The sequence below is a fragment of the Hyperoodon ampullatus genome, assembly GCF_949752795.1.
Source record: "Hyperoodon ampullatus genome assembly, chromosome: 6".
Taxonomy (NCBI): Eukaryota; Metazoa; Chordata; class Mammalia; order Artiodactyla; family Ziphiidae; genus Hyperoodon; species Hyperoodon ampullatus.
Window position 1 is genome coordinate 33359504 of NC_136919.1, and position 12378 is coordinate 33371881.

The window sequence follows — 12378 nt, forward strand, 5'->3', positions numbered from 1 at the left end:
CTGGTGTAAAGCAAGCCATCCCAAGAAATGTCCAAAGCCACTTGCTGTGCAGGTGTCTGCACTCAGGATATCAAAGACACATGTCTGTGTTCTGAGGTTGCTGCTTGGCATTGACCACAGCCAGAGTTGCTCGGGACAAGCTGCTAATCCAGGATAGTGAGGGAGGGGTCTAAAGTACTTGTAAAAGAGTCACTACAGTCACCTTCACTGGGGTCACAGCTCCCCAGAAAGCAGCCAGACTATGTCAAAGGCAATGGGGGTTTCCAAGGAAAAGTAAGTAGGAAACCACTGAGATTTAGAGATAGATTTCTTTTTCCATCAATATTGGGAAAGTGTGTCTGGAAATGAAGGTATTTTGGGGACCCAATAAGCACCATGAGGATAGAGACCTATCTTTTACTCTGTGCTCAGATGCCTGACATACTAGATGCTCTATAAATATTGGTTGGCCACTGAGGGAAGGAGTATTTTGGCAGTGAGTGAGGTGGTCCCATTGGCTTGAGTCTTTGTACGATTGAACAATTTCTTCTGATGAAGGAATAAATTCTGCACTAACCCAGTTTCTTTCTCATCAAGAATTACAATGCCAGGTGTGAAGAGAGAAACAGCCCTAGGCACAGAATCAAAAGTTCTGGGTCTGAATATTGATGCCTCCCCTGACCAATTGTGTGGCCATGGAGAAGTCAAAGAATTTTGAACTTGAATCCCCTTATCTGAGAATTTAGAGTAATAATTCCTCCCTCAGAGTTTTTGTTTTTGTTTTTGTTTTTCATAATTTGGATCACACATTTGTGGGGAATCTGCCAGTACAGTTTCTGGGAGGTGGCAGTTAAGAGTAAGAGCACATACTCTGGCATCAGGGCATTAGAATGTGTTCACACCCTGGTTCTGCTACTTATTAACTGTGTGTCTTTGGGTTAGTTACTTAACTTCTTTCTCTAAGTCTCCTCTTCTTCATCTCTAAGAAAAAGAATAGTAATATCTATTCCACTGGCTGGAGGGGATAATGAATGTAAATACTTAACATGCTGCCTAGAGTATGATAAGAACTTATTATTGTTATTATTATTAGAAAGAGGAAGTGATTTCTCATTTGCACGTCAGTGTTTCATAAGATGAAAATGCTTATTGCTTCTTAAAGATTTTCCTTTCTTCCTTTTTTAATTTATTTATTTTTTATTTATTATTTATTTTTTTTTTGCGGTACCCGGGCCTGTCACTGCTGTGGCCTCTCCCGTTGCAGAGCATAGGCTCCAGACACGCAGGCTCAGCAGCCATGGCTCACGGGCCCAGCTGCTCCACGGCATGTGGGATCTTCCCGGACCGGGGCACGAACCCATGTCCCCTGCATTGGCAGGCGGACGCTCAACCACTGCACCACCAGGGAAGCCCCTCTTCCTTTTTTTAAATAAACTTTTAAGAGCATAGCCACTCCATGCCCTTGCAGAATTTGAAGGCAGCATATCATTTTTTGTATTTTTCCCTTCTTACTTCTTTTGGAATAGAACCACTAAAATGTGAGAAAACTTTATAAACTGGATAACATCCTTTGCCCTTCCCAGATCTTCAGGATATAACCCAAGCTCATGATGCAATTAAGAAAGAAATATAAACCAAGGGACACCGATCTCACTGAGGCAACATGCAGCTATTTCTCCAGTGTGATCTTGCAGAGACTTCTCAGGTCAGACAGGGTTTCTGTGCCTCAAGTTTCTCAGCTCTCAAAGGAGATCCCTGACTCACAGTGTTGAGGTGAGGCTCAAAATACGTGGCATATATGGAAAAGCTTTTAAACTGGAAGAAGACTGAGGATACAAGTGCTACAAGGCGGTCCTCAGCGCAAATCCTTCATGGTCCCTTCTTCTGGGTGGTTGAAACACCCTCCAAGGATCCTCCTCTTTCCTGCTTAATGAATCAGCCACAGCTCTCAGAAGATTTATGATTTCTCCTCTACCATGATCTCTGCCCACATGCAATCGCAGCATTTCCATGATCTTCTTCTTTCACAGCTGACATCCCCCTTCTTATTATAAAGCAAAGAGGCTGCTTACAGAAATTCTGAAGGTCAGAATTCTCAGTCACATACTTCTGCTGCTTTGCGATCTTAATGAGTGACAAATGCATTCCCACAGGAAAGATCATTCTCACCAGAGCTGGCTCAACACCACCACCTCCATTCCCTACCTTATTCTCATTTTCCACTTGCTTCCTGTGAAACCCTGGGGAATGTTTGAATGAATTCTGTGATTAGAGGACACTTGGGAGAGGAGCAAGGTCTGAAGCACCCAGAACTAGTACAGGTTCCTATCTTGGCTACACAGGGCTCAACATTCAGAGGATTAATCAAGCTAGGTTACTTGTGGGCAAGACTGGGTCCAAGTACCTGGTTGTCTGTGTTGTACCCTATTGTTTTACCAGATGCCATGCTATGTCTAACTTTATTCTCACAACATTGTGAGGTAGAAATAATTTCCCTGTTTTCCAGATTAGAGAATCGAGGCTCAGAGAGGTGAAGTAACCTATCTGAAATCACACAGCTGGTGAGTGGCAGAGATGGAATTTAAATGTGAATCTGCCTGACACTCAACTTCAGGTTCTTTCCCCCCATAGCAAACTACCTTCAGACAGTGAGTTAAGATAAGTTTGTGGGCCAAATCCTGGAAATATTTGCCTTGGTAGTAAAGACATTTTCCAAATGAAAATAGAGTATTAATGAATAATTTCCCAAGGAGACTGAAATGCTGGAATGCTTGTGATAACACTAATGAAAATCAGCAAATGTCTCAGCTGGGCAGTTTTCCTCCTGAATCTTCTAGTCTCAAAGACCCAGAGGTTATTTCTGATTACATCAGCAGCTTCACAGTCCCAGCTTAGGAATCTCGAAACCACATATGTGACTCACATGTCGTTGTTATAACAGTAGGAAACACATTAACTTCGGCTTTTAAGAGCGTTCAGTGGAAAGCCAGGCTTCCAGAAACCAGTTTCTCGGTTTGTGAAACGCACAGTCTAAGCCTTACTCCTGATGACAGTGTCGTAGCGTGAGGCTGTACATTATGTGACCTGACAGCTCAACAAGACTATCTGCTTTCACAGACACATTCCATTGAACTTATAGCAGGTGACTAATGAGTATTTCACCACCGTGACATTTTGAGTTGCAAGCCATAGGGATTGTCATTTGATTCAACAGTATATTAAAAATGTTTTTTAAAACTTGTATTACAAAATCATTCTGTGGAAGTCATAAACAAGAGTTCTTTCGGTCTCACTCAGGGCCGACAATAATGCTGGTCGATTACAGGCATTTCTGAATGAAGGAAGATGTCACTTCTCTTTTTCCAAGTATATGCTGTTGATGTTTTCTTTATAGATTTTTATGTGCTTAAAATCAGAGTTTTTCATAGCTGGATTTCCAATGTGGAGTCTCAGAAATACTTAACATTCTGTAGTGTTAATGTGGGAGTTAAGACCCAAAGCATATTCTAGGGGAGAGGAATTGGGTAGGACAGGAATTATTAGATGTAGATACAGCCAAACGTAAGTTCAGTGTCAACTTCTGCTCCCTCCCTCACTGCTTGGTCTTAGAACAGTCATTGAACTTCTTTGTACCTCAGTTTTCTTGTATCCAAACTGGGGAAAACAATTTTACTTCACAGGGGAGTCCGTGAGGATTAAAATAAGATGATGGGCAGTAGGTGTTACCTGGTATGTAGTAAGTGCTCAGAAATGTGGCTTCATTCATGGGAGCAGTGGACAACCAGATAAGCAGTGAAACAAGTTCTCAAGGCAAGACGCAGGGGCTGGGAGAGAGCAGAGGGGGAGGAATTTGGTAGGGCCAGAGTCACGGAAAGGGAAGGAGAGAGGACCTGGGAGCCACTCTTACTTAATTCCTACCACCATGTGCCAGGGATTAGACTGGGTGTCAGAGGAAACGGGATGAATTCTGTTCAGAGACATGAGAATCTAATTCACATGGACTGGTTTGACATAAGAGCTTTGCTCTTTGGGGTTTTCTCTCACCTGCTTTTTTAGGTGATATAAGGAGAAGGGGAAAGGAACATACACTTTTATTTACTCAAGGGAGGAAATAAAAAGAGAGTGAAAGATAAAAAAAACAGAACCTAATTAGGCCATTAAAACTCTGGTGAAAACTGAAATGGCAGTGCCCTGAGATTCCCTTGTCCTGTTCTAGGTTCTTGGGCGTAAAATGATAGAGCACCAGGGGTCTAGTAGTTTTTCTTGGAAAATTAAATAAAAATATACCCACCAAGATAAAGACCTAATTTAATAGTTCTCTAGATTTTGGTTTGTTTACTGTAAGGAAAGTAAAACCAGCTTAATTTGAGTTTGTATTTGTCTTTGCAGAGGAGTTTTATGTGGCTGATTTTGCATATACACAAGCACTGTTTTCCAAGAGATGCCAGCAAATGCACAGCTGGGAGATATGCTCCGGATTTGCTCATAAAAGTCTTTATCGTCTTTGGGGAGGTGATTCGACTGGTCTTGATGGGCAGCTGGATGGAAGACTCTAGTGAAGGAGGGGACATGACCAAGCTCATATGCACACAGAGGTTCAGCAAACAAGACTTCACAGTAGCCTCTATAAAGTGACTTCAAAAGATTTATTTGAACAGTGTCCATCAAAATGTGAATGTACACTAAAAAGCCACTATGGACCTAGACTGCATTATATCTACTCAGTGGGGTGTGTGATGAGGCAGAACTTTCCCAGTCCCACCCTACCCTGAGAACTCCATTAAAAGTTTGTTGACCATTTTTTATGGTACAGATACCAAGTTACGTTAGAGGCACATAAAGTCTAGGGCCAAGCAAACTCATTGGGGGTGATGTGGGTGAATGAGTGGACATGTTGATGCTCTGTTCAGATCCCCTCAGATCCCTTTTACATTTTTCTGCACCCCTTCCCTGGCTTCTGGTGTCTTTGTTTCTAACAGATGCTACCTTTGGGCCGCTACAGCCACTGTACCCAACAGCTCCGAGAGCTGGAAATACCCAGGGGTTTACACCATGCACCCAGGGGTTTACTGACTTGAGTGAACAACCTGAACACTCAGCTCCCTGGCCTGGAGTCTTGATATGCTCAGGTGTAATTTCTTCTCCAGAGCCTCCTGTGGGATCAGGCTGAGGCTGGACTTTGCCTGCGATTGCACCCTTGCTCGCCTTCTTCGTCTTCCTTATCTCGCTTCCCTCACTCCTCTTCTAAGTTCTCCTGGGAACACTTCCCTAATAAATCACTTGCATTCGAATCGTGATCTCAGGGTCTGCTTCTAGGGAAACTGACCTAAGGCAGTGAGTGAACCCAAATGCTTCATATTGAAATGGGGTGTGTGTGTGTGTGTGTGTGTGTGTGCGCGCGCCTGCACACACACACTCATGCAAGCAATTTTAACTATGGTAAGGCTCTTCTCATGGCATAAAGGGGGCCTGATTGGTAGGGGGATGTTGTAGCTCTCTTTGGAAGGATAACATTGATTCTTTCCATTCCCATGTTGGGAGTGAGGCAGGAATCCCTAGGATGGGATTGCAGACTGTGGATGTTGAGAGAAATCTCTGCTAGAAGCTATGAGAAAGCTGGTGCTTTGACTCACAGTGAATTAGGAGAGAGAGAGAGAGAGAACAGCTAGTAGCCTGGAGTAGTTGAGGGTCTGGTTGATGCACAGTGTCCTATAACTCCTACAGCAGCTACTGTTTTGAGCTTTGGAAGCTGGAAGAAGTCACAAATGTGTGGAGTATGCAAGTTTTCCTCAGGAATTCCTAAGAAATAATGGGGACCATGAGATTTTGATGTTTTTCAAGAGACAGCTATCAATTCAGTAGGCATTCTGACCACATCATGACACATTTCTAATAATCCAAACAGCCCAAAGAAATAGTATGTATGCTTATAGACTTGGCTGCCTCTGGGTGTCAGAGCTCACGATCAACAAAAACATCCAAAGAGAGACAGGAGGGGCTCAGATCAGGAACACTACAGCTGGGTGAGAGAGGTAATCAACCAGGTGATCCTTTCAGGAGATCAGTGATTCCATAGCTAACTAGAGCGTGCGCTAGGCAGAGACACTGGCATTTGCTTCTTTTTCCCTACGAGAAACCATGCATTGACATTTGGTACAATCCTCATAACTTCCCCTACTAAAGTGTGACAAGGCCTGAAGCTGGACAAACTGAAGGTTCAGAATTCTATAACTCACCAAATAGGCAGGAAAATGATTCCCTCTTTCATCAGTAGCGTTTCATCAATTGTGCTGTCTACCCAGCTTTCATTACACAAAATTGATTACTAGAGGTTTGGGACACATCACAGGTAGGCTTGGCCCTGACATATCTTCTCTCATGCTAAATTATGAGACTCTCTGAGACCCATCCCCATTTGCCTCACCTGGCCCTCTCTGTCATTCCTACCACGTACACGAATTTCATCATGGTGCTGCTGGTCCGCTGGGAAGATACGTTTGAGCTCCTTGGACAGTGTAGAAGGGATAACAAGTATAGGCCAAGAAAGTGAAAAAAAGGTGTTAAAAAATTGACATTGGAGTCAGGTGAACCCAGTCACCTCAATTTTTTAAACTTCCTCATGTTTGAATGAGTCTTTGAAAGAATACAGACTATTTTGGCTCTGATCTTAAGAGAACTTAGCTTCAAATATATGATCTGTTTTCTCTTCAATCCTAATGCTCACTCTGGGCTCTGAGCCAGGTTGTCTCCTCATAGAATAGTGGCTGAAGCCCATCCCTTCTCTTGGAAATTATCAAAAGAGCTGAAAACCCTGTGAGGGGTGGGAGGTGGGGAAGAAACCTCTCCTTACTTTGGGGGAAAATAACAAGGGCAATAGCATCACCATCAGGATCTGGGATTATCAAGGCCAAGAAAAGGATAACTATTGATGGAAATTACCAAATGGTACAGAAAAGAACAAGGAAATAGCTTCATGAAGAATGGCCAGCTGTAAACTCCTGTAACACTTCACAAATCAGAGTGGTAATGAGAAAGAGAGGAAGCAGGTCTATGCCCTTAGCCTTCCCTGTAGACAATGCAGTCTGGAGAAGAGAGGGTTACACTGTGTGTGGAGGACTTGCTTACTCTCCCTCTCCATTCACCCGAAATCCCACTGGGATATTCTAATCTCTTTGGAACACGCTGCATTATCTGTACTTTTAGCACAGCTCACGTTTCAAATGGCAGGCTGCGGAGCAATCTGATTGTTTTACGGGCTCAGCCAAGAGAGGAGCTCCGATTCCTTTCTCTTGGCCAGGTGCCCTCTTTGAGGGAGAAGACCTGTGGTGTATAGAGACCAGCCAAGTGCTTAAAGATTTCAGAAACTTCAAAGGCAGGGGAGGAGCCAGAAACAATAAAACGGAAAATGATAAACATTCAGCTTAAAGACGGGCTGAGTTAAAATCCCTGAGAAATTACTCTGAGCAGAGTTAGGGGCTGTTCTCAGAGGCCCGTGGCAACATTCCATGGTGTTACACAACGTTCCAAGAAGCAATTATTAGCTTTGTTTTAGTTGTGATTAGCACAGTTAATGACTCGTGGAGGTGGAAAGACAATGAAAGTGGGGAAGATGTGCCCACAGAAAGGGGTTTCTTCTCCAGTCCGGTACTCTCCAAATAAGGGGAGTGCAATCCCACCTTCCAGAGGGCCTATCACGCCTCCAGCTTTTTGGAAATTCCGTTTTGGAACTATTGCATAAGAAGAAACATGATTGTTTTCAAAAGGCAAAAGCCCTTCCTGTAGAATAGCTTGATGAGATCTGTGTTAGTACAGGACTCATCACTTCCTGTGGGCAAAGCTATACCATGGGGCTCGACATCCTTAGGGTCACGCCTACACAAAGGCCAGGGGAGAGTCAAAGTGATGAGCAGAAATGCTAATAGGTCCAAAATATTGGAAGAGCTCAGTCTGACTGTTCCAGGGATCTTAAATAGCTCAAGCAGAAGAAAAACAAAAAACAAAAAAAAAAAGTAGACAGATTTAATTCAATTTAGCAACTGTTTGTGAGCATTTCCTATGTGCCTGACACTTTTCTAGGGACATGGGATATACCAGTGAACAGAGCAAAGAGCCTTTCTCTCATGGAGCTGACATACCAGAGGATGAGACAGATGGTAAATAAAAGTCACAGTACCAAGCTGTATGTTGGAAGTTGATAACTGCTGTGGAAGAGAAGGAATGTTGAGCATGGGAAGGGTGCTGGGAATGTGGGGAAGTAGGCTGCAGAATTAAATAAGAGGTCAAGGTTGGTGTTGTTAAGATGGTGAGATCAAAGCAAAGACATGAAGAAGGCGAGGAAGTTGGCCTAGAGGTTTCTGGGGGAGGCGATTTCTGGAAAGAGAGAAGAGTTCCCTCAAAGAGGCAAGCCAGGAGTGTGCCCTGTGTGTGCCAGATGGCAAGGAAGCCAGTGAGGCTACAGCTGAGTGAGGAATGGGGAGAGAGTGTGGAGACTCAGAGAGATCAGGGCTTAGGTGTGGTCCTGTAAGGTCTTTGAGGTCATTATGAAGATGCTGTCAGGATACAATATTGCAAACATGAAGTCTGAATGCCTAGGGGGCTTGAATAGCTCAGACAGAAAAAAATATATATGGAGAGAAAAAATCACACAGTCCCTGCCTTCAAGAAGCTCACTGTGTAGTGGGAAAGGTAGATAAGTAAACATATAATAATAATACATGTGATAAGTAGATAACACAGTAGACAAAGACTGTGATGTAGGAATAGAGGGAAAGATCAATGATCCTGTTTGGAGGAATCAGGGAAGACTTCTTAGAGGAAAAGATATCTGAGCCAATTGTTTAAAGTCAAGGATAAGATGGTTGGGCATTTTATATTATAGATGTGCCTGTGGGGACACTGAGGGTCCCAGAAGGTAGGTGGCCCCAAGTGGCCCAGTACTCAGCCTCCAGTCCAGGCTACTTCTTACCAGAGCAGCTGCCTTGCCCACGTACAGACCCAGTGGGAGTGCTCTTTGAAGTGACCCTCTTCCAGCTTCCCAAGGCCATGGAACAAAGAGCTATTGCCGAGCCTACTCTCCGTGCTTCTGATGTTACTGGCTGCGCTCTGTGGGAGCATCTCTCAATTAGATATGCCCCTTCGATAAAATCTAGACTGTGGACATTATACAGATGACCCTGTACACATGAATTTCCCAGAACAAGGTAAATCCTAGAGCAAAACAAGGAAGACCTACAATCAAACCGAAAAACATGTGGGTAATCTAATACAGGATTCACTGTAAATTTAAGGTCTTCAGGGTCAGTAAACCAGACCACTGAAATGTATTCTTGGTAGAGTAGACAGTTCGCAGAAGTTGCTATTAGGCAGACCTGGGTTCATATCCAGGTTTAATCCTTTGCTAGCTATGTGCCCATGGGCCTCTTTTCCTTCTCTGTTACATGGGATCATAATATTTGCCTTTCCCATCTCCCAGGACCGTTCTGAGGATCACGGATATGAAAGCATGTGGTAAACTGTAAAGTGTGCTACCCATGTTGCATGTCTCTATTCTATAGGTGACATTTAAAAAAATTTTATTGGCTTATTTGGTCAATGAGTCCACAGCCTCTTTGTATGGGAAATTTAAAACCTCACAGAGATTCTTGTCTAAAGCCTTCACGTTACAGATGAGTAAACAAGAGCACATTTAAGATTGCACAGCAAAGTAGAGGCAAAGCTGGGCCTGGTTTCCTTGACTCATCTTTCAGTGCTCTTTATTCACTACGGAATGTAACTAGCAGAGCATGTGAATGAAGGTTCTTCCTGCTTCTGGCTGAGTCAGAGAGACAGGAAGTATCATGTCCTCCTGGGACTCTTCCACTGCAGCACCTTGCATTTCCTTCCACAACAAGTGCTTTCACTGGTTTTAAACGCATTTCTTTCTTTTCATAAAAGACAATTTATCAAGCATCTATGGGCACTAGACTGACATAAGTGCTTACATGAAAACTGCTCCCTTTAATCCTCTCAGTAACCCAGTGAGTTGTTAGTAACACCATTTTGCAGATGAGAAAACTGAGGCTCTGAGAGCTGGAGTGCCTCTCCCAAGATCACATGGTTTGGAGGCAGCAAAGCTGAGTTGGAACCCACCCACCATGGCCCAATGTCTTTCCACTTTACCAAAACTGTATACGCTACTTTCTCTTTTAGCCTCTGACAGAAATTAGAGGTCTGGATTAGAAAAAAACCTAATTAAAGAAACCAACTGAAAAAGTGGAATCTGTCTTCATGAACAGACTTGACTAACAGAATTAACATCACAAATTCGACTCTGGGGATGACCTGATATTTTTTTTCCAAATTGCAAAAACATGGAGCTAACAGTATTCTCCACATACACAGTCATCACTTTTATCCGAAGCAGTTTCACAAATATGATGCAGATGAATCATAGGTAGGATTTACTAGTGAGTCTAACATGTAGCAATGTGGGAGGGCCTATTAGAGACAGTGTCTATGTAATAACAGAGGCACTGAAATCAGAACTGCTTAAATCAGAGACACTTGGCAGATGTGATAGATTCTTTACTATTGTAAATATATCAAAGTATAAAGAAAAGAGTGAAAATCACCCAAGCTTAGCTATCTAGAAGCACTCACTCCTGACACTGTAGTACATTTTTTCCTTTTTGTCCTCAAACTTTGCTTTTTGAAAACATTAGCTGGAATTAGACTATATGTAAATTTGTACATTTTTCTTTTTCACTTGGTGTTACCACACTTCAAAAATAATATTTAGTGGATAAATCATATTCCATGACTGGAATGAAAGAAAAACATATCAAAGAAATACCCTGGAGGAGTGAAAAATAAGGACAAAAACCAAATGTGGAAAAAGAAAAGGTGAGATGGGTTCCTGGTGTTGAAACAAAAGCTAAGGTCTTCATGAGAGAAGACAGAATGGATGCTCTCATTTCAAGGATCTCTGGCCTCCCCAATTCTAGTTAACATTCTTGTGGCAACGGTTCGGTGGACTCAAACTGGCTGGGTGCCATAGTGCAGGGGTTGATAAACTTTTTCTGTAAAGGGCTAGATAGTGAATAGTTTAGGTTTTGAGGGTCATATGTTCTCTGTTGCAACCACTCAATTCTGCCATTGTAGCAGGAAAGCAGCCACAGACGATGTGTATGCAAATTAGCCTGGCTGTGTACCAATAAAACTTTATTTATTAAAAACAGGCAGTGGGTGGGATTTCGACCTCCATAGAGGACTTTAATTTTTTTATTAGTCTTGGTCTGGGATGGACTCTGTGTCGACCCTGTGTAGATACAGAAAAGGACAAAATGTTGTTTTTGCCATCAAGGAATGGGGAGAGATAAGAAAAGGGATTATTACAACGCAGCATGTTAAGAGCAACAAACAAGAGATCAAAGAGAAGGAATCAAAGTACTCTCCTCTGAGCAATGAGGAAGGACTCACAAAAGGAGGGATATCTAGCCTGAATTTAAAAAATCGAGTGGGAGTTCCTGTACATACGTCTATTCCATTGGTTGTGTGTTGAGTTTCTTTTCCTATAAGGTTTGGGGGTGTCTCCATGGAGACACCCAAGTCCTGGACCAGGTCCAGGCCAGTAAAATTTCCCGGGTAACTGGTGGGCACTTTCCAGAGCAAACTTCACTAAACTATTGCCCTGGCTTATTTTTCATCCTTATTTGATCAACCTATGAAAACAGCCGGTGCCTCTTTGAAATCCTTCTGTGTCGTGTTTATTTGGTGTGTATACATGTTATACAAGGTACTAAAGATTAAATCACCGGGAGTTGTTTCAAGATACAAATTCCACCCCCAGCTGTGGGGTAACTGTGGCCTCCATTCAATCCCATAATGAGTGCCTACTATGTGCAAAAGGATGTTTTCTTGGGCTCCTGTCCAAGATAATTATCGGCCCTCAGTTTCCAGCACCATGTACACCAGGAGCTGTAGGACAACTGTCAAAGAGACAAAGGGTCCTGGGATGTTTGGCTCAAAGGGAACTAAAAGAATGAGGAAGTGGAAGGAAAGGGTCCTTGTATGGGGGGGGGAGGGAGGTTAACTGTTCCTTTCGTGTAGGAATCCCGCTGAGGTGAGTGTTAATGATTCTACTTCTAGTCTTTTAAGAGTAACCAAGCTCTCCAGAGATATTTGAAAGAACAGTGCTCTCTAAATACCCAGTGTTTTTCCTATACTTGCACGTTAATCCCTCCATCTCTGCCTAAACCAGCTGCTAAGAAAAACTTACAGCAACCTCAATAGATTTCTGTGAGGATAGTGATGAGGGAAAGATATGGAGTTAGTGTGTCAAGAGTTCTAGAAATCTTTCTACTTAGGGGTCCAGAAGGTTTTTAAATTTACATCTAATTCACATGTGATTAAAATAGGAAA